Source organism: Rhinoraja longicauda, unplaced genomic scaffold (genome assembly GCF_053455715.1).
Source record: "Rhinoraja longicauda isolate Sanriku21f unplaced genomic scaffold, sRhiLon1.1 Scf000135, whole genome shotgun sequence".
NCBI classification, from domain to species: domain Eukaryota; kingdom Metazoa; phylum Chordata; class Chondrichthyes; order Rajiformes; family Arhynchobatidae; genus Rhinoraja; species Rhinoraja longicauda.
The window spans coordinates 110972-134476 of record NW_027601353.1 but is presented as its reverse complement, the minus strand read 5'-3'; the positions used below and the strand labels follow the sequence as shown (position 1 = coordinate 134476).

At 45.9% G+C, this 23505-nt stretch overlaps 1 protein-coding gene across 1 annotated transcript in view; it reads right to left on the bottom strand.

The window, feature by feature from the left end:
* LOC144590102 (sialic acid-binding Ig-like lectin 13) overlaps positions 1 to 23505 on the bottom strand; it is a 202951-nt gene that overhangs the window by 117294 nt on the left and 62152 nt on the right. The gene's annotated exons all lie outside the window — the stretch shown is intronic.

Genomic DNA, 23505 nt, shown 5'->3' with positions numbered 1-23505 from the left:
GTACAAGTTGTTGGTGAGGCCCAATTTGAAGTATTGTGTTCAGTTTTGGTCACCCTGTTAGAGGAAGGATATTGTTAAGCTGAAAAGAATGCAAAGAAGATCTATGAAGATGTTGCCAGGACATGAGGGCCTGAGCTATAGGGTGACAAAGATAAATTGCAATGCTTCAAGAAGACAGAATGGGATAGGGAAAGGTTGAGTGCTTAAAATGTTTAAGCTCTTCATGCATTATAATAATTCTGTGCTTCAAAGAAGGTTGAAACTGAGCATGCGTAGCTGACACTGCAGTTTACTTTAGTCAGATTCTGTTCTCTGTTGTCAAAGGATAAATCGCAATCATAAAGCAATAAAATAAGGTTGAAAGGGTAACAGGATATTTGCTTATCTGTAATGGTGTAGAATTGGGCTGTGTTTATTCTGCTGTGCTTTCGGAAGTGCGCGATGTATAGTTGTTATAAGACCATTTGGAGGAAGGAAAACCTCTAAAGTGTTTGCCCTGGTAAACCAAACATCAAAAGGAAAATCTGTACATAAGAAGCAGATGATTTTTTTTGTTCGTTGAGCAATCTCTTAAAATTGCTCCAAGTGATCACTGTATTTGGCGCTTTTGAATAAAGTCTTGGTTGTATTGCTAGGTCTTTGTGTTGTGTTTTAAAGTTTTCTTTAACAAGGGGGAGCTGGGCAGGCTAGGGCTTTATTACTTTGAGTTCAGAAGGCTAAGAGGTGATCATATGAAGGTGAATACATTATCGTCTATCTCGTCTGAGCATTTGACAGCACTGGGCCTCCACTCGCCGGAGTTTAGAAAGTTGAGGGGGGACCTCATTGAAAATTACAGAATAATGAAAGGCATAGATAGAATGGATGTGGAAAGCATGTTTCCACTGGTGGGAGAGTTTCGGACCAGAGGTTATAGCCACAGAATGAAAGGGCACTCTTTTAGAAACGAGGTAAGGAGGTAGAGATCAGTCATGATTGAATGGGGAGTGGTCTCGATTGACTAAATGGCCCAATTCTACTCGTGTAACTTGCAAACTTTTATCCTGAGTAGGGAAATCAAGAACCAGATGGACTTAAGTTTAATGTGAGAGGGAAAAGATTCAATAGAAATCTGAGGGCAGCATTTTCATACAGAACGAGCTGCCAGAGGAGGAGGTTAAGACAGGTGCTGTAAAAACATTTAAAAGACATTTGGACAGGTACTTGGATAAGAAAGGTTTAGAGGGATATGGGTCACATTCTGGCAGGTGAGACTAGCGTAGATAGGAAATTTGGTCTGGATAGGCTAGTTGAACTGAAGAGCCTGTTTCTGTGCAGTACGACTCTAGGTCGGATAAGAGATAGTCAGCATTGCTTTGTCCATGGGAAATCTTATTTCACAAACCTGACAAGTATATTTCGAAGATGAGGGCAGGACAGTGAGCAGGGCAATTTACATGGACTCTAGAACACCATTGACAAGTTGCCATATGGTAGACTAGCGTGGAAGGTTAGATCACATGGAATCCAAGCCAAGCTAGACAATTCGATTCAAGATTGGCTTGGAGGAAGCAGTCAATGTGTAGTTTTGGAGCACTGGTTTTCTCATTGGAGGCCTGTGACCAGTGGAGTGATGCAGAAGCCGGTGCTGTTTCCACTGTTGTTTGTTATCTACATTAATAAATTGGATGACAGTGTAGCTAAATTTGTTGGTGAATTTGCAAATTATGGTAATTACACAATAATTGTTCAGGCACATTCAGGGTGAGCATGGCGATGCTGGAATTCTCCACCCTGGAGGTTAAATTGTTGATGATAAAGAGGTCACAGGTCAGTTTTTCAATGATCAGGGAATGAAAAGCTATGTACACTTGGCACAGCAGAGGATTTGAGGAGTGGAGCAAATTGGCTCTGGTCACATTACATTATGGAGCAGGTTTGAGGAGACAGGTGGCCTACTCTCACTTCTACCCTTTTACACCACAATAACAAAAGGGACAGAGTGCTTTGGGAGGTGATTCTAGGGAAGAGGGTCTAATCTGCCATGTCTGGATGATCTAAATTCAAAGAGATAAAGGAAGAGGTGAGATCTTAATGACGAGTAAGCAAGACAAAACACACACCCATCTTCCAGTCCCAGCTCCCTCTTACCTCAGCCTTCCGTGTGTCTGTTGCTCTAATGTTCCCTGTGGCCTTTCACCAGACCTTGCCTCTGTCTCTGACATGTAGAGCCCATTGTTCTCGCTCTATCCGCTTCCTGAAACAAACACGACATCAGTCAGGGACGCGACAAATCTGGCTGCTGGAACTTTAATGAATGTTGGAATACAAAGAGGCATGCAGCACCACAAGTCCCCTTTAATTTTTCCGCTCTCACATTAAACCTACAGACCCTAGTTTCAGAACTTCACCCGATCTGTGCTCACGTGATTTTATAAACAGGTCATCCCCTGAGTTTCTTCACTCCATGGAAATCAATCCCAGCCTGTCCAGCCTCTCCTTCTCACTCAAACCCTCCAATCCAGGTAATCCATCAATCTATGTTGCATCTTTTGCGGTTTACTAACACCCTTCCTGTAGCAGGGTGATCAGAACTGTACATATCACAGCAGGTGTGGTCTCCCCATGTCTTGTACATTGAGACAGGATGCTGCAGAGCGGACTAGAGACAGATGACCTCTGGTGCTGTCTGCACCCCCTTTACCTCCCTGGCCAGGCTCAGTCTCCCAGCTACAACCCCCTCCATGTCTCCCTCCTAATCTCCCCCTCCCCAGTTCCAATCCCAATGCCCCTCTGTGTCTGCCTCACGTGTCCTAAACCCTCACCATCCCCTCTGCCCCCCCCCCTCGATCCTGTGCCCATCCCCCTGCCCCCTCCCCACCCGCTCCACTCCCATAACCCTTGCTATCTCCTCTCCATCCTCCTTGTTACCCCTGCGCAACCATCCTCCCCTCCAGCCCCATGCCCTCCCACCCACCCTGCCTACACCCCTCACTGCCCGTCCTTCTCCCACCCCACTCTCCCCCCACCGCTACGCCCTTCTCTCCTTCTCAGACCCCACCCTGCGCCACTCGGCCCCACCTGTCGTCTCTCCCCGCTCCATCCTCCGTCCCCTCGGGCGCTCCCTCGCTCTCCGACCGTTAAACCGCCATCCTCGCGCAGTTCGCGGTCGCCATGACGGCATGACGTGGGGCGGGGCTCGCGATCCACCTGACGGCGTGACGTGGGGCGGGGCTTGCGATCCACCTGACGGCGTGGCGTAAACGGGGCGGGGCTCGCGATCCACCTGACGGCGTGACGTCGTTTAGACTCACGGTCTCCATAACGACGTGACGTAAACAGAGGTCGCGGTCCACCTGACCCTGGTTGATTCTGATTCTGGTTGATTACTGCGCAAACACCTCATAAGTGGTGATCTCGCGCAGGTGCGAGTGAGTAGAGGAATGATTAAATTTTGAAGTGGGCCTTTTTGACCGGAGGGCTGGACTCACGGTCTCCCTGACGACGTGACCTAAACAGTCGTCGCGGTCCACCTGACGGCGTGACGTGGGGCGGGGCTCACGGTCTCCCTGACGACGTGACCTAAACAGTCGTCGCGGTCCACCTGACGGCGTGACGTGGGGCGGGGCTCACGGTCTCCCTGACGACGTGACGTAAACAGTCGTCGCGGTCCACCTGACGGGGTGACGTGGGGCTGGACTCAGGACCACCTGAGGGCGAGACGTCTTGGGAATCTTATAGAAACGTACAAAATTCTTAAGGGGGTGGACAGGCTAGATGCAGGAAGATTGTTCCCCATGTTGGGGAAGTCCAGAACAAGGGGTCACAGTTTAAGGATAAGGGGGAAGTCTTTTAGGACCGAGATGAGAAAGTTTTTTTTCACACAGAGAGTGGTGAATCTGTGGAATTCTCTGCCACTGAGGTAGTTGAGGCCAGTTCATTGGCTATATTTAAGAGGGAGTTAGATGTGGCCCTTGTGGCTAAAGCGATCAGGGGGTATGGAGAGAAGGCAGGTACGGGATACTGAGTTGGATGATCAGCCATGATCATATTGAATGGCGGTGCAGGCTCGAAGGGCCGAATGGCCTGCTCCTGCACCTATGTTCTATGTTTCTATGAATCCCGCGGGCTACCTGACGCGTGACATAGAGGGGAAATCCAATGGCTACCTGACACGTGACGTAGAGGGAATCCCGCCAGGAGCCTGGCCTCCGCCCCTTAGAGAGATCGGGGCAGTGAGGAGCGGTGGGGGGGGGGGCAGCTCCACCAGCCGAGTGCCCACATGGTCCTCATGTGCACCAGTGTGTAACCGCCAGCTGTGTGTCCACTGGATCCCAGTGTCCCCAGTCATGGATATGTACTGCCAAAGTCCCATCACCTGTGTGTCCACAGGGTCCTCATGTTCACCTACTCTTTACAACGGTGAACTGAAGACCGTTGGGCGGGTGGCTGCTGGGAGCAAGTCCGACCCTGTGTCTGGATCTATGAACACAGGAGCTTTGTAGATGCTACAGGATTCCACAACCTCGCCTGTGAGTGGACGGTGGTCTTACTGTGTCAGTGGGTGCCCGGACATAGAAGCTGAGTTTTGCTCGCCCGCCCGTCTCCCTGAAATCTCAGCCGCTCACCAGCCGCACGTTCCTGCGGAAGTCTGAAGAAGGGTCTCGATCCGAAACGTCACCTATTCCTTCTCTCCGGAGATGCGGCCTGTCCCGTTGAGTTACTCCAACAGTAGTGGTTCCGAAAGGGGACAACATAGTGAGATTGTGTGGAGACTACAATGTGGCCATCCAACCAGGCAGTAGATGATGAACAGTATCCAATACCAACCTCACAAGATTTATACGCTGAACTTGCTGGTTCCAAGGTATTCTCTAAGCTAGATCTGTCACATGCATATGCTCAGCTAAATGTTGATCGTAAGAGCCAGCTGTACCTCAAGATAAACACACACGTGGGGCTGTATTCCCACACAAAACCACCCTTTGGTGTGAAGTCAGCACCAAAAATCTTCCAAGCTACAATGGACAAAATTCCGCAAGGGACATGACATTGTTTGAGCAATCAAGATGACTTGCTGATTGCAACTGTTACTGAGGAGGAGAATCTGGAGATACTCGGTGAAGTGTTGAAAAAGCTTGGTGATCACAATATAAAGTTGAAAAGAAGCAAATGTGCATTCTTACAGACCGAAGTAGTGTATCTTGGTTTGAAAGCGGATCAACATGGACTACAACCAGTGAAGGAAAAGATTGAAGCTGCAGCAAATGCACCAACACCACAGAATATATCTCAACTCCGCTCCTTCCTGGGTATAGTACAGTATTACTCATGCTTCTTACCCGAGTGAGCAACAAAGCTAGCTCCTCTTCACAAGTTGTTGAACAAGGATAAAAAATGGCAATGGTCCAAAGAGCAACAAAATGCTTATGATGCATGTAAGAAGAACTTGACCAGTGATGCATTACCTCTTTACTCCGAAACAAATCGTGAGTTAAAGTTAGCTTGTGATGCACCTAGTTGTGGGGTAGGAGCTGTAATTTCCCATGAAATAGAACAGGGACAAGAAAATCCAAGAGCATTTGCAGCACGCACACTTATTCTTGGTCCTCGGTCAGCAATACCTGCAATGGCAGCCTCGAGGATGCAGCGATGGGCAGTTCTCCTGTCACAGTATGACTACAGCTCAAAAGAAAATGCTATCGCTGATGCATTGTCGCGTTTGCCTCATGAGGAATCAGATGTGGGCACTGAAGGTGCTATCCACATCACAGAAGCTGTGGACTATGACTTTCCAGTCACAGCAGCTGAAATTGCTGCTGAAACTCAAAAGGACACAGTGCTAAAACAAGTCTATGAACAAACTTTATGTTAACTTATGTTTATGTTAACTTTTATGTAGATGTGTGTCTTGTTGCTTTTACTTTAATACAGCTGTATGGTAATTCGAATTTCACTGTACCTTGACTGGTACATGTGACAATAAACTGACCTTGAACCTTGAACTTTGTGTGGGTGGTCAGAAATAAATCCATGTACTAATGAACTAAAACCTGATCACAATAGACGACATGAACTGTCATGTGAGCAAGGGTGTATTAAATCAGGTCACAGAGTAGTAGTACCTAATTCTTTAAGACAAAGATTACTTATAGAACTCCATAGTGAACACACACGTATTGTGGGAATGAAGTCCTCAGCCAGAGGTTGCATGCATTGGCCAGGATTGGACAATGACATAGAAGCAATGGCAAGCAAATGTAGTACCCATCAGTTGTGTAGAAGTAGGCCTGCCCAAATCCATTTGTAAATATGATCTTGGCCTACTAGACTCTTTCAGAGGGTTCATGTGGATTTCTGTGAACACGGGAATAATAATTTTCTTGTTTTGGTAGATTGCCACTCAAAGTGGATTGAGGTGGTACATATGGGTACAAACGCAACAACAGAAAGAACAATGGATGCATTGCAGTCTATCTTTGTGTGTCATGGATTACCTGAAGAGCTTGTCTCTGACCATGGCCCCCAATTTCATGCTGCACTGTTCCAAACTTTCATGGAGCTAAATGGTATCAACTTATCATCCGGCATCTAACGGCGCAGCCGTCAGGATAGAAACGTCAAAGGAGCTCTCAAGAAACATGTTCTTGAAGTGGATTCAAAATTCAGTATGTCACAGCGGCTAGCTAGTTTCTTACTGAAATATCGTAGCACGCCACAATCTACCACAGGGTATATGCCAGCTGAACTTATGAAAAGAAGGCTCAGAACTAGACTGTTCAGTTCTACCTAACCTATCTCCTAAGGTTGAACTCAAATAATCTGATCAGAAACGTCATTATGGTGGAAGTAAAAAAAAATGTAGGCTCAATACCCTTGATCAGGTTTGTGTTCTCAGCCCCCCTTACAAAGCAAACAAATGGGAGGTGGGAACAGTAGTTGAAGTGTGTGGTACTCGGAGGGACTTGGTAAAATTTGGAGGACGTGTTAGAAGTGTGCACATAAACCACACGATCCCAACAAGGGATGAACCGGTACAAGAGCAAAGCATCGACGAAGTAGATCTGTCAGACTTTGATATTATTCCGTTCAGAAGTAAAATCAGCATCTCCAAAGAAAATAGAGACAAAGATAAACGATCCTGAACTTGACTCTCCTTTAGAACCACAACCTTACACTCCCCCTAAACTACTCAGGCGATCAGAAAGAGTGTGTCAAGTCGTCAGATCAAATTTCTAAAATTATTCTTCTTTGTCTAATTTACAAGTTAGTTTACTTTCTAAAGGGAGAGCAGTGCAGTGCATATAATGGTAACTGTAACTTTAAGAACTGAATACTAGAATGGTATGGTTGAGCAGATAAGGAAGCATGTTTTTCTTTCAGCTGCGAGTTCACTGTGTTCTGTGTGCAAGTTCGTTTGACTGTGATTTTTTTAAATGCTCTAAAGCTTCCACTGCCAGTCAAATCCTGCATTTTTAAATGAATCAGTTTCCAGTTCAGCAAAACCGTAGAAAAGTTTGCTTTAAGAAGAATTGGATGTTTTGACACACTCGAGGAAATAACATGTGTACAAATTCTCAATAGTTGGGGGTTTTGATTTACAGAAAATATATATATTTTATTGCTTATGCATTGTCAAACTACCGTTATGAAGAACATATCAAACAAAATAGATTTACTAGGTCTTGGAAAAAATAGACACTAATTGCTGGAGTAAGTGAGTCAGCAAATCTGGGAACATTGGGAGGTGACGTTTCTGGTTGGGACCCTTCTTCAGACTGATTTTAGTGCCTGGTGGAAGCTGGAAAAGAGCTGACATCGGTACTAAGATGATCCCTCACCCCCGACAGCACGCCTGGCTCGCCCGCTGCAGAACCGGTTGAGGGAAACCGCGGAGCCCGGCCCCTGCTTGGCCCCAACCACGGCGGTGGGCGTGAACGCTGAACAAAGGGTCATGAAGAAAGAACCAGTGGTGTGGAAGAACTTAATTTAAAGGGAAATTAAAGGAAAATGAAAAGCAACAGACTTCGCAGGTTTGCTTCAAGAGACTTTATTGCATAATATCATGGAGAGATGGTGGCAGTAAACTGCTCACCAGTTCTCTGACTTCACAGCAGAATTAGCCGACAGTTATACTGAGCAGTAAGCAACTTTTGTTTTTTGTTAGATACAACTTTACGAAAATATACTATCTACTACATGGGTACCAATTATTTCATTCGTCATAACATACTTTATGTTTATGTTAATCTTATTCAACAACAGATGGTTAATACAAGTCAAACACAATAAAAGGGCATCTTGGCATTATTCTTTAGGCGGACCGCGCCACCCTCCCCTCTCCGAGCCAATCATAAGCCCCCTATTCACAGTAACATTTCTATGTTACTAGCGGTGGGGGGCGCGGGTAGTCTACTGTAACACACTGCTGAGAGAAACAAGCTTTCTTATCTCCGTCTACTATTTCATATTTACATTTACCATCCACCATTCAACATATTCTTAGACACGTCTAATTTTACTTTGCCGAAACCCACGAACCTCTTCTGCACCTGGTCAACGAGAGTTGCCAATTGTCACATCCAAGCACCCTTTCGTTTCCTTGTTCAATTCCAATCAAAATTAAGTAAGAAAGGATATTAATATTTTCTTCCACAGTTCCTTCCTTGTTGATCTTTATGATCAACACTTATATTATTATAAGAAAGGATTTTAATATTTTCTCTCATTAATCAGTTGTAAAAATGGAGGCATACGTGTCTGAATATAATTTTGGTTGGAACCCGTCCTTGAGCTTGCAAAGGGATTCCTTCTTCTGCAGGCGAAGGGATATGGGCACAAACCCAACATTCTAATCAGATAAGGAAGCATGTTTTTCTTTCAGCTGCGAGTTCACTGTGTACTGTGTGAAAGTTGTTAGTTGAATTTCATACTCCAACTTCTACCTTCATCCTGTTTCTCATAACTAGATGCCTCTCTTCACTCTCATGTCCTCTATGACCCCATATAATGTTACTATATTCATAAGTATTTAATATTCTAAAGACAGTTAATAAAGAATATGTCTATATTTCGACACTTTTTTTTATCAATACAAAATTTTACGGTTCTTGCGTTTCCTTCTCCTGGAGGGTTCTGTCTGAGTGATACAGTTTACATCTGGTGGCATGTATCCAATCAGGTTTTTCTTTTACTTTTACTGCTGTTCGTGTTGTTAGCAGCACCACATATTGTCCTTTCCATCTAGGAGAGAAAGAATCTTTGTTTATTGCTCATACATAAATCTGATCTCTGGATTTAAACGGGTGCTTTTCTCATAGACTTTACCAATCGTATCACACATGGCTTGAGCATTTCTTATCGAAATTAGTGCTACCTTCTCAGGAGTCATCGGTGGTCGTGTTTCTGTTGTCATAGGTCGCCCCATCAAAATCTCGTGAGGTGTTAGGCCCGTGTTTCCATTTTTCTGATTTCTCAGGACACACATCACAATGGGCCATGGCGTCTGGCCACAACAATCTATTTTAGACAATAGACAATAGGTGCAGGAGTAGGCCATTCGGCCCGTCGAGCCAGCACCGCCATTCAATGTGATCATGGCTGATCATTCTCAATCAGTACCCCGTTCATGCCTTCTCCCCATACCCCCCGACTCCGCTATCCTTAAGAGCTCTATCCAGCTCTCTCTTGAATGCATTCAGAGAATTGACCTCCACTGCCTTCTGAGGCAGAGAATTCCACAGATTTACAACTCTCTGACTGAAAAAGTTTTTCCTCATCTCCGTTCTAAATGGCCTACACCTTATTCTTAAACTGTGGCCCCTGGTTCTGGACTCCCCCAACATTGGGAATGTGTTTCCTGCCTCTAAAGTGTCCAACCCCTTAATAATCTTATATGTTTCGATAAGATCCCCCCTCATCCTTCTAAATTCCAGTATGCAAGCCCAGTCGCTCCAGTCTTTCAACATATGACAGTCCCGCCATTCCAGGAATTAACCTAGTAAACCTACGCTGCACCCCCTCAATACAAGAATATCCTTCCTCAAATTTTGCTGGCATACTTTGCGAAAGTAACTTTTATCTCTCAATTTACTCTTTCTACCATCCATGAGGACTGTGGTTGATATGGTATGTGCGATTTCTATTGGAACCCAAGAGCCTTCGACAAGTTCTGAACTAATTTACTTGTGAAATGAGTTCCTCTGTCACTGTTCATACTCATGGGTATCCTGGATCTTGGTATTATTTCTTTCATTAAAATATTAACTACCGATTTGCATCATCCCTCCATGTGGCGGGTGCTTCCATCCATCTGGAGAACATATCAACTATGACCAGAATGCACTTAAAACCCTTTGCTGCGGGCGTGTGTACAAAATCAATTTGTAAATTCTCAAAAGGCATTTCAGGTTGTGGTATGTGTTCAAATTTTGCAGGCGTCTTCCCTCTATTATTTTGTTGACACACCAGCCATGTTCTTGCAACTTTATCAATTATGACTGTTATCCAAGGTACATACCATTGTTGGGACAATGCATATGCCATCCCCCCTTTTCCCATGTGAGCCTGTCCATGGGCTAGGCGAGACAGGGGCAAAAATATGCTCCTGGGGCAAACTACACGACCATCAGGGTGGACCCAGACAATAGGGTCTTGATAACACCCTGCTTTGCTCCAGGAATTCTTATCCTGGAATGATGCTGGGTTCTGGGCATCCTGTAACTGGGTTACATCAATGCTAACCGGGAGCATCCTTTGTGTTGCATACTTAATTTTAGCCGCTTATAATTGCGGGGTTTGCCTGAGGGCAATCTGGCTACATAATCAGCTGATCTGTTTCCCTTTGATGCATCATCATCTGATGGTATGAGCCTCGCATTTAATAAATGTAATCTGCCATGGCAATTGAATAGAATCCCATATATTTAAGACCAGTTTATCATGCTTAATAGTCTTTCTTGTTAATGTAATGAATCCTCCATTTTTCCATAACTGCCCAAAGTTATGTACAACCCCAAACACATAGTGAGAATCAGTGTAGATATTAGCACGTTTATCTTTTGCCAATATGCAGGCACGAGTCAGGGCACACAGCTCAGCTACCTGAGCAGACACGAGTCTGGTAAAGCATATGCCTCCAGCATTTGGTGTGGTGTGACCACCGCATATCCTGCTAATAATCTGGGATCGCTAGGTCGGTGTGAAGAGCCATCAGTAAATAGGACCAGGTCAGGATTATCAATCGGATGACTCTGTAAGTCCACCAGCAGAGTGGCAGTGGCTTCTACAAGCAATAGACAATTACGGTCACATCCTTCTTCTGGCAGTGGTACAAAGGTAGCTGGATTTATAGCAGTTGATTGCTGATAAGTATAGTTGGGGTGTGATAAACGGATAACTGCATATATACCTGGACTATCTCTGACATCTCCCTCCCGTTTCTGGACCTCACCATCTCCATCACAGGAGAAAAACTAGTGACGGACATTTATTACAAGCCCACCGACTCGCACAGCTATCTGGACTACACTTCTTCCCACCCGGTCCCCTGCAAAAGTCTATCCCCTACTCCCAATTCCTCCGTCTACGCCGCATCTGCGCCCGGGATGAGGTGTTTCAGACTAGGGCTTACGAGATGTCCTCGTTTTTCAGAAAACAGGGCTTCCCCTCCTCCATTATAGATGAGGCTCTCACTAGGGTCTCTTCTACATCCCGCAGCTCCGCTCTTGCTCCCCATCCCCCCACTCGCAACAAGGACAGGATCCCCCTCGTTCTCACCTTCCACCCCACCAGCCAGCGGATCCAACATATCATCCACCAACATTTCCGTCACCTACAACAGGACCCCACCACTGGCCATATCTTCCCATCCCCTCCCCTCTCTACATTCCGCAGAGACCGTTCCCTCCGCAACTCCCTGGTCCACTCGTCCCTTCCTACCCAAACCACCCTAACCCCGGGCACTTTCCCTTGCAACCGCACGAGATGCAACACCTGTCCCTTTACCTCCCCCCTCAACTCCATCAAAGGACCCAAACATTCTTTCCAGGTGAGACAGAGGTTCACCTGCACCTCCTCCAACCTCATCTATTGCATCCGCTGCTCTAGATGTCAACTCATCTATATCGGCGAAACCAAGCGCAGGCTCGGCGATCGCTTCGCTGAACACCTGCGCTCGGTCCACATTAACGCAACTGATCTCCCGGTGGCCCAGCACTTTAACTCCCCCTACCATTCCCAGTCTGACCTCTCTGTCATGGGCCTCCTCCAGTGCCATAGTGAGGCCCGCCGGAAATTGGAGGAGCAGCACCTCATATTTCGCCTGGGCAGTTTGCGGCCCGGTGGTATGAACGTCGACTTCTCCAACTTCAGATAGCTCCTCTGTCCCTCCCTTCCCCTCCTCCTTCCCAGATCTCCCTCTGTCTTCCTGTCTCCACCTATATCCTTCCTTTGTCCCACCCCCGACATCAGTCTGAAGAAGGGTCTCGACCCGAAACGTCACCCATTCCTTCTCTCCCGAGATGCTGCCTGACCTGCTGAGTTACTCCAGCATTTTGTGAATAACTGCATAACCTGTTCTTCTAGCGGCTGTGAAATGTTGTTTGGATGCAGAGTTCAATAATAACATCACGGCATGAGGAACAGTCACTACACACAGGTGATCAGGAACGACGGGGATTGTGTTTTCTATCATAGCCGTTGCCGTTACAGCTCTCGAGCAGGCTGGCATGGCATTTACTGCAGCTTGTAAAGCCACGGAATAATAGGCTACCCGTCTTTTTCCCCCTCCATGTTCTTGAATCAGGACTCCAGTCACAAACCACTTTGATTAATTTACATAAAGTTGAAAGGGTTTTTATAATTTGGCAATCCCAGGGCCGGAGCAGTAACCATAGCGTTCTTTAGATTTCTAAACGCCTGGTCTCTTTCTGCAGTCCATACTACTCTGGAGGGCCCAGTCAGCAAGGTGGCTGAACGTAATGCTGTATCTAGTTCCCTGTAGTCATGGATCCATTGTCCGCAGTAACCCACCATGCCAAAGAAGGAGAGAATGTCCTTCTTTGTTTTCAGGACCGGGACGTTCTCTGTTGCCTTTATTCTATCTTTTCCAAGTCTCCTTCTGCCTTCCTGCAGCTGGAATCCCAGATACTGTAGTCTCGGCTGGCAGAACTGTAATTTTTCCAGGGATAATTTATGCCCTCTTTCTGCTAAATGTTGCAGCAATTTAATTGAGTCTTTACAACCAGGACCTGTCACAGACGCTACCAAAAGGTCATCGACATACTAGATCAAAGTAGACTTTGCTGATAATTGACATTCCTCAAGATTATTTTTCACTTCTGCTGCATATCCGGCCGGGCTTTCAGTATACCCCTGGGGTAGCCTAGTCCAGGTGTATTGTTGATCTTTGTAGGTAAAAGCAAACAGGAACTGGTTGTCTTTATGCAGGGGTATGGAGAAAAAGGACAAACATAGGTCAATTACTGTAAAGGTGTCGGCTTCCGCCGGTATAGATGACAGAATAATATTGGTGTCAGGTACTAAAGGAGCAATATGGATCACCATTCTGTTAATAGCTCTCAGGCCTTGGTTGGCAGAATGGAAGTATTACATGGACTTTGCGTTTTCACTAATACTTCTTGTTGTAATAAACAAATGATGACTATAGCTATCCCTTCTTAAGTCTCCGGGGTCAGTCGATACTGTTTTAAACATGTCAAGGCAGCACCCTTTTTAAAGCAGTATGAACATTGATTTCTCTAACTTTAGATAGCTCCTCTATCCCTCTCATTCCCCTCCCCTTCCCAGCTCTCCTGTTGTCTTCCTGCCTCCAACTACACCCTTTCTTTGCCCTGCCCCCTCCCCTGACATGAATCTCAACCCGAAATGTCGCCTATTCCTTCTCTCCTGAGATGCTGCCTGACCCGCTGAGTTACTCCAGCATTTTGTGATACCCTTGTTTAAAGTCACTTTATGTTCAGGGGCTGAACGCACTCGCCCCACATGATTCTTATGCTTTGCCCATAGTTCAGAGGGTACTTGGATCAGAGCCATTGGGAACCTTGACGGATCCTCAGTTGGCGGCTGTTGCTTTTCAAAAATAGTGTCCCATTCCTTTCTGACCCATGTGATCTTTCCTTCTGTGTCATTAAATAAGTCAATCAGGACCTCTCCTTTTGCCATTGGTAACTTTAAATCATGAATTGAATGTTTGTTCTTCAGCCTTTTTATCATTTCTCCTATTTCCTTCGCTGTTGCTGGAGGTCAGGTGTGACTCAGAAGTGTCTCCCATCTCCAATCGATCCCTTTGGTTTTGAGAGAGGTGGACCATTATTCCTAATCCCGGGACCCCCAAAAACAAATAAGGGGTAACCGCTAATTGTTCGATGTTATTCAACCAGGGGGAGACTATTTCCTGGTACCCGGCATTAGGGAGGCGCGTATATAATGCAGTGCAACGTGTTCGCTTATGTTCTTGGCTGGTTTCGACAAGATACTGTGAATACCGGCCTTTTAAATCCTGCACTCTTTGCGGAGCACAATGGATTTGATTAACCAATTGGATGTACGGATTGTTACTCAATTGGCAACAATATCGGATGGGCATCTTTTACCCTTGTTCTTCCTCCTTAATTAAATTTAGCAATTGATGTGTGTGCATTTGAGGGGGTTCCATAAACATGCCGACTGCAGTACAGTGTAAAACCGCTCCCAGTTTGCAGAACCTGTCTTTCCAATAACGGGAGTGGCGCTGTTCTAGAGATTATTAAAGTGTCAGTAAGTGGCTTGCCATTTACCTGCACACGAGTGGGTTCTGGTAATTGTTCTATCATGGGGACACAGGCCACCCCAATAGTATTACTATTTGACTGACTGACGGGGATGTCCACGGAGGGGGGCACAGACGACATTGTGTCTCCGGTATCGACCAGAAGGTCTAAATGGCAGTCACCTATCTTGCCTGCACTTATGGGTTCTTATTCTGATTTAGACAATCTGATCACAGCCGCCTGTGCCGCCTTACATCCATAGCATCCATGTGGTGATGGATTAGGAAGGGGTTACTGAATGAGAAGGGGGTAAGGCCTGGATCCCTTCCCTGTTGCTGTGGGGAACATCTGCAATCTCGAGCCCAATGCCCCATCTTACCACATCTCCAGCATCTGCCTCGTGTTGTATCATTTATTTGCCATTGTCCCCTTCCTCGGCCCCTACCTCTACAACTTCCTCCTCTTCCCCAGCCCCCTCTCTCCGTGTAATACTGGCCCGATGTTTTGGTTTCGGCTCTCTCGCTTGGGCAAACAGCCATTCCCTCTCCATGTTCACAAGCGCTGTTATCACATTATCCCATGGCTTATTTTGCCATTCTAGATTAACCAATTAAGAAATGCATTGGACTTTCTTAAGGGATCTGGAGCTTCGGCAACCATGGCTCTAACTTCAGCTGCGGTCCAGGGTTTCAACACGGGGACTTCTCCTATCATAGTACGGGGGAGGGGGGGGGGGGGGGGACTACATCAGTGACTCGGACTTAGACTCTTCCTCAACATTCATCATCTGGAGCTTTGTTTGCTCATCCTTCATGATATCTTTTTGATATCTCCAAGATCGTGTATCAGGTCCCTCTCAGAGGTACTATCTGCTTCTGCCAGACCTGCCTGAGGAGCTGTGGCTCCTTTACCGATGGACTGATCCACCCGAGACGCCAAATGTAGAAACAGAGCCTCAGCACCTGACGGGGCAGCGGCCTGTTCTCCTTCTATATACGCCGGGTTATACGGAGGTTGTCGCGGGCGAAATGCACCCGCCATCATCAACAGATCATCAAAATCATCCTCTACTGGGGGTGCCTTCTCCACAGGGAGTCGGGGATATATTGCTGCCATTTGCTTTGGTATTATAGGCACAGGTCCCTCATTTCCCTCTTTCTGCTTAACACCTTTTCCCTCCTCCAGGGGCTGGTGTCTTCTCTCCATCCCCACCCATTTCCTTATTATTTCTATCAATTTTAAAGGTATACACAGCACTCCAAATATAACTAATAACACTGCCACTACAAATATTAATTGTGTTCCCATCTCGCCAAACCATTTCTTTTTTAGAAATGAGTAGGACAGAGACAGCTTATAGCTTCCCCCATCCGGCCAATCTCCATTTGATCGATCAGCTAGATTACCACAAAAAATTACCACACATTGGTCATCTCCGTTGTTTTTTATTACCACATCTGCTGGCGATCCCGGTGGAACAATGGGATCTCCTACCTTTTCCCGGTGTTTTATGGTCTTTTTTATCACCTTGGCAATGTTCTCTCTTATCTGCATCTTTTCCTCAGGCCTCCCTCTATCAGTAGGATCAGATTTCTCCGATCGACAACTGTTTCGTCCCATATTCTTTTCACAAGTCTGTAAAACAAAAGTTAGGTTTCCGTGGACAATACCTTATAATATACTATTCACAGTTTGCGCGCACCGGGTTTACTCAGTCCGCAAACTTCCAAGTCACGTTTCAATTTTTAAAGCGCGCTTTACGGCACCTGCTTCAATTTATCTTCTACGCTCAGCGTGAGCAAATTAATCTTCTCCGCTTTATTCCGCCTCTTGGCTCAGCGTGAGTCACCGGCCAGACAAGCTAGGTTGCCCGGGGGCTCTCCCTCCTCTCTGGGACCCCCCCCCCCCCCCCGTCCCCCTTTCGGTTAGGAATATTTTATCATTCCCTTTAATTTCCCACTTGTATTCGTTCGAATCCCTTTACATTTGGGATCATGCCGACGACGTCAAATTCTGTGGAAGAAATTAATTTTGAGGGAATGAAAGGAAAATGAAAATCGGAGACTTTGCAGGTTTGCTTCGAGACTTTATTGTACGATCTCATGGAGAGATGGCGGCAGTAAACTGCCCACCAGTTCTCTGACTTCACAGCAGAATTAGCCGACAGTTATACTGTGCAGTAAACAACTTTTGTTTTTTGTTAGATACAACTTTCCGATAATATGCTATCTAATACATGGGAACCAATTATTTCATTAGTCATAACATTAATTTTGTTCATGTCAACTTTATTCAACAACAGACGGATAATACAAGTCAAACACACTACAAGGGCATCTTGACATTATTCTATCTCACATTTTATGCGGACCGCGTCATCATCCCCTCGGGGTGGTGGTGAGGGGTGGGGGGTCGCTCAATGCATTCGGGGCATTGTCGCCAGTCACGGAGCCAGTTTGTTCACCGGTATCGAAGGGGGGAAAACTTAAATTATTTCACAAATCACAGATTCTCCACCAAGACAAATCTCAACGTTGCCAAACGTTGCGGAATAAGGAATCGTTATTTCCCACACCTGAGGGAGAGCCGATCACTACTGCGTCCTCCCCTGAGAGAAGGGTGACCTCAGCAGCGATGAGATTGTGTCAGCCGTGTCCTTACCAATTCTCATTATTAGCATCCATATATATTCTAATTATTCTCATATATATAGACGCTCCAGGGGACACCAACATTTTATATCCCCTTTGAGAACCCGGCCCCCAGCACCATTCCACCCACCCATCGGACACCCAGCGACAAGGAGACAGTTATCAGAAGTGATCAGAATAGTTTATTCCCGGTCACTATAAACAACCTGTTTCCTGTGTGATTCATGCACAAGGTGATGTGACTGCGCTCTGTTATCCCGTGACTTACAATATCCAGTATTGCTGCACTTGGACAACATTGAGATTATATTGTGTAGAAAGGAGTTGCAGATGCTGATTTATTGGTTGTAAATGGCAGCTACTGAATTACATAATTCGCACACCCGGATACCTCCTGAAAAGGTCGGTTTAAGATGCGTACATCTGTTTAATGTTCTGCTATATTTATAACTAGACTGGGAATACTAATGCTTCAATGATATGATTAATTTCACAATGAAATTCACGGGGTATTTAACCACGTTCTTCAGCTCCTCTCGGAACTTTCTCTGGGTCAGGACATAAATACACGTGTTGGTGCAGGTACTCGGACGCTGGAGCATAAACGAAATTGCCGGAAGATCACTTTCTGCGAAGTAGCCAGCGCCTAAAGTGCGCTCAGACACAACATAAACAAGCGTTGTGCTCCACAACGCGATGAAACTCCCTGATATGCTGAAGAGTAAAACGATGGACTTCCTCCGGTTTTCCATCTCCGGGTCTTTGCCATTCTCTCCACTGTTGCGGCCCCGGAACAATCTGCGGACTCTACCAGAGACTAGAATGTACCTGGCGGTCAGTGAATTGACCAACAAAAGCAAAATGAACGGGAGACAAGGAGTTACCGTAAAGTACAAGAACTCAAACGCAGTCCATGAAGGTGAGGTGAAGAAAGACAGTTTTAAGTCACACCCTCTGGGTTTATTGTCGTTAATATATGCTGATTCGAATGTAAAATACCACGGTACGTTTATTAAACAGCTCAGAACAATGACCGTTCCGAGAACACCACTCGCCGTTCGCTCGGTGCAATATTTTGTTCTCAGCTTCTGACAACAAATGGCCACAAACCGATCAAACGTGAAACCCACGGTGAACCAGACAGAGATTGTTGTGGCTGCGATGGCCAGGGCCCAGGTGATGGAGCACACGGGGGTGATGGTGAAGAACGACAGCGGGAAATACATCACAACAATGGTCCCTATTATGACATCAATGATGAGGACCATGAGGTCGGCCGCTGCCATTGCCACCAGGTAGCGAGTGATGCATTTGGAGAGACCGCACTTTCCACGGGACAGGATCACAATCGCCACCAAGTTAACTGCGAAAGAACGAACGAAGGATGTTATCTGGCGTTCACGAACAATACTCTGAGCTGAAAGGATTTCCTAGTGACATTTACTACTGAGTTTCCAGAATAAATTAAATTACAAGACATATCAGCAGACAGATAATGAAAAGATACGTGGCCCGCACAGCTCTCGGGATCCGGGTTGGATCCTCTCCTCTGACTCGGGCTTTCCGTCGGTTCCCGCGCGAACGGGTGTTTTCCCTCGTAGCACCAGTTACCTGATCCAATCGAGAGATCATTCCGTATCTTAGCTGGGTGCTCTAATTGACTTCGCAATGCAGACGACAAGTGTGCCAGTGGCGGTGCGTGGATCAGTGTGCGAGAATAATCTGCAGGCTCAAAGTAACTCAGAAGGTAGCCGAGAGGCTGACAGTATTCCTCTTTGGGAATGGCAAATCTAGATAGACCGTTTGTCCTCCTTACCGAAAGATAATTGTCGTTATTGGAGCACAATGCACAGATAGTGATAAAGTCCTTCCGCGTGTAAACAGGCTTTTCGGCCCAGCTTGCCCATGCCTCATCTACTTTTGTTCCACCTGCGCATGTTTGGTCTAGATCCTTCTAAACCCTTCCTATCCATGTACCTATCAAAAGGTTCAAATATTGGGTCGAAAAACACAATCGCCACAATTTGTGAAGGCAGAGTCTGTAACTGGGGCAATAACAGTTCAATTTGAAATCGTCCAACGGTTTCCAGTCCTGCTAAGTTTCGACTAACCTCAAAGCAATTTTCGAAGGCTTCTCTACCCCGTTCTTGAGTTCTGGTCGCCACATTACAGAAAGGATGTGATGGCTTGGAGAGGGTGCAAGGATTTACGAGAATGATGCCTGGACCAGAGGGTATTGGCTACAGAGAGAAGTTGGACAGAATTGGATTGTTTGTTTCTGGAATGCTGGAGGATGCGGGGCGACCTAACAGAAGTATAGAAAATAGCAACCTTATTTCCAGGATAGGAAAACCAAATATTAGAGGGAAGAGATCTAAAATGTGAAGGGCAAAGCTGAAGGAAGGTGTTAGCGCCATTTTCTTAATACACAAAGGCTAAGTGCCCGGACGCTGCCAGGGTGGGGGCGTGGGTTGGTGTTTGGGCCAAGTCGAATAGTGGTGTTTCAGAGACATTTGGATACGTAAATAGATTTGCAGAAAATAGAGGGATATGTGTCAGCTCAGGCAAATAGGAGTTGGCCTTGGCATCATGTTCGACACAGACATTGTGGACCGAATGGCCTGGTTTGTGATGGACAGTTCTATGATTTATATTTTGTTTAAAATAATTTCCTGTCACCACCCGACTCCTACCACTGGAACAACTTTGTATCTAATTCTTCCCAACTGGATCCTATTTGCGCTAACCTTCCAGGCCAGTCGACCATGCAGGACCCTGTGAAAGCCACGGCTAAAGTACACGTCAGCCATCATGCCCAAGTTAATTCCCTTGGTTATTTATTTGAAAAGTTCAATCATATTCTTGAGACACAGTTTCTCAGGACCAAACTCACGCTCCCTATTTATAATCAGTGTTTACCTTTCCAAATTCCGATGAGTCGTGTAGCACTGAATTCCCTCAGGCAAATTTGCCACCACCGATATCAGAATGACCCGCCTGCAGATCCGTGCATACATTCCACACAAAAGAAAGGCATCACATCAAGGTCAATACCCAACATTATGATTGGGCAGGGTCAACCGGCAGTGGGGACTGGGCAGGGTGAAGGTACAGTGGGGACTGGGCAGGGTGAGGTTACAACGGGGACTGGTCAGGGTGAGTTTATAGTGGGGAATGGGCAGGGTGAAGCTACAGTGTGGAATGGGCAGGATGTGGTGAAAGTGGGGAATTGGCTGGGTGACTGGCCAGTGGGGATGGGGCAGGGTGAAGGGGCAGTGGGAGCTTGGCAGGGTGAAGGGGCAGTGGGTACCGGGCAGGGTGAGGTTAATGTGGGGACTGGGCATGGTCAACGGTCACTGGGCAGGGTGACGGTGCATTGGGGACTGGGCCGGTGCAAGCCGCGGGCGGGATGAAGGTGCAGGGGGAAGGTGCAGTGCGGACTGTTTAAAGTAGGGTGTACAGCGGAGGGACAGACTGCACGTCAGGATAGATAACAGCGGGGAGTGAGCAACCACGGGTGGCTTATCGTGCGGATTTCCATTGTAATGTTTTATGTCATGCTGATCAGGGAATTTGCAGGTTGACTATGGGTGATCTGAGCTGGAAGCAAATGCTACAGTCAGAAGTGTTCTGTCGAATTACAGCAGATGTCCCGAAACTACAAACCACGTTGATTGTTCCATGTACAACGCATTCAGTGTATGCCCGCGCTGCAGTCCACACCCCGACCCACGCTCTCCACTCTGTCTCCACCATTCTCGCGCACTCCACCTCCCTATTCCCATTTCCCGTCAATACACTTTGTAGCGCTTCCATCCACCACATTCTCCAGTTCCTTCCCCAGAGGGAGAGCTTCCCACAGCTCGGAAACAAGCCATTACACCCACCACAGCCAAACTGACATGGATGTACCCACAGAACCCGTAGTCTCCATGCCTTGGAGTTTCAAGTGTTCCTCTTGATGTCTTTGGTGTCCCTGCCTCCGTCAAACTCTTTAGTAGCGCGTCCTAGATTCCGAGTCTGAATGAGAAGATACCACATCAGATTATTTCAAACATTTAATCTAAGGGGGCGTGTCCAATGCTTGGCTGAGTAGACATAACTTTTCAGCACTCCCGAAAACAAAGCCCTAAACTGCTAAAAAAGACGAACTAAAGGAATCAAGTACTTTAAATTAAATCAGAAAGTATACAGAACGTACGGATGCCTTCCAAGAAAGTAAAAGGAGGAGTACAACTGCCACAGAAGCAAGCAAAGGAATCAAGAAAAAAAATCGAAGGTAGGCCCACAGCTCTGATGGAGCAGGGGACTAGATTTGGTGACCCCTCGGCAGGCGGTGAGTCTGGGGAGGGCTCCGGTACGAAGCTGGAGTCTACTACTCCCAGCAAGCGCTCTTTGACTTGGGTCAAAATACGAGGGAGTCGCCGTGAGTTACCAAAAAGGCCCACTGTTTGCCAAGAGGCTGCTGATGTTGTGTCTGGAGTTTTGGACACGAGTGACGATGAGGTAACGGGAGACTCCACTAGCAGTGGAAGTGGAAATGAGGAGGAAGAAGAAGAAAAGCAAGAAGATACAGAGACTAATATAAAAACGATGCTTCAAGAAATTATTAACAGGCTTAAGAAAATTGAAGGAGATAACAAATTAATGAGGAGAGATAACAAGAAATTTCATAAGATTTTGAAAAAAATGGAGGAGAAATTTCAAACAGTGACAAATAAAGTGGATAAAAATGAAGACAGTATTACTGCTGCAGCAATTGAAAGCAAAAAGACGGCGGAGAAGTTGGATGCCTTGGAAAACTATAGCAGGAGAAATAATGTTAAAATTGTTGGTTTGCCAGAGGGAGTGGAGGGGGAAGACCCAATTAGAGGATTGGACACATTATAGGCAGGAAACATGTTCCCAATGTTGGGGGAGTCCAGAACAAGGGGCCACAGTTTAAGAATAAGGGGTAGGCCATTTAGAACAGAGATGAGGAAGAACTTTTTCAGTCAGAGAGTGGTGAAGGTGTGGAATTCTCTGCCTCAGAAGGCAGTGGAGGCCAGTTCGTTGGATGCTTTCAAGAGCGAGCTGGATAGAGCTCTTAAGGATAGCGGAGTGAGGGGGTATGGGGAGAAGGCAGGAACGGGGTACTGATTGAGAGTGATCAGCCATGATCGCATTGAATGGCGGTGCTGGCTCGAAGGGCTGAATGGCCTACTCCTGCACCTATTGTCTATTGTCTATTGTCTATTGTTTAATTAACTTTTTTCAAGATTGGATAGTGACCACTCTGGGAATAGATAAACAAGGTCGGATGGAAATAGAAAGAGCACATAGGGCTCTAAGACTGAAACCCTCGGCTAATCAAAAGCCACGATCTGTGTTGATTAAATTTTTAAGATACCAAGATCAAGTATTGGTTTTCAAAACAGTCGGGAATAATATAAGAGAGGGAAAACCAATAGAACATGAAGGCACTAAAATTATCTTTTACCCAGACATCAGTAATGCCTTGTTGAGCAGAAAAAAAGAATTTAATAAGGCAAAAAATATTCTATGGAAGAAAGGCTATAAGTTTATTTTACTGCATCCGGCTACTTTGAAGATTATGATCAACACTGGAGAAAATAATTTTTTTAAAGACTTTGTCAAAGCAGAAGAGTATGCGGAAGAATTGCCATCGAGATATGCTTAAGAAGATTCATGAATGAATGATTATTAATAAGATCTGTATACTACAGAGGGGATTAACTGTATTAAGGATTGTTAATTTTTAGAAGTACTTGATATATCCGGGGGGTTGGAGAATGTGGATGTTCCACCATAATCATGGGCACAAGTGTGGTGCGGACCACACCTCGTATAATAGAGGGGGGTAATGTTGCTAATCTATTTATTAACAACATTAGAGGGAGGGTCTATTTCTCTATCTTTCTTATTTCTTTTCTGTTTTTATACCTGGACTATGGAGGGGAGCACACTGAAATACGGCACAATGTAAATACCGGAAGAGGTATCAAGGTAAGGAAAAAGGAAGAGAAAAAAAAAGGAATGAATGGATAACACATTAAATTTTTAAAGCTATAATGTGAATGGGTTAAATGGACCGATAAAAAGGA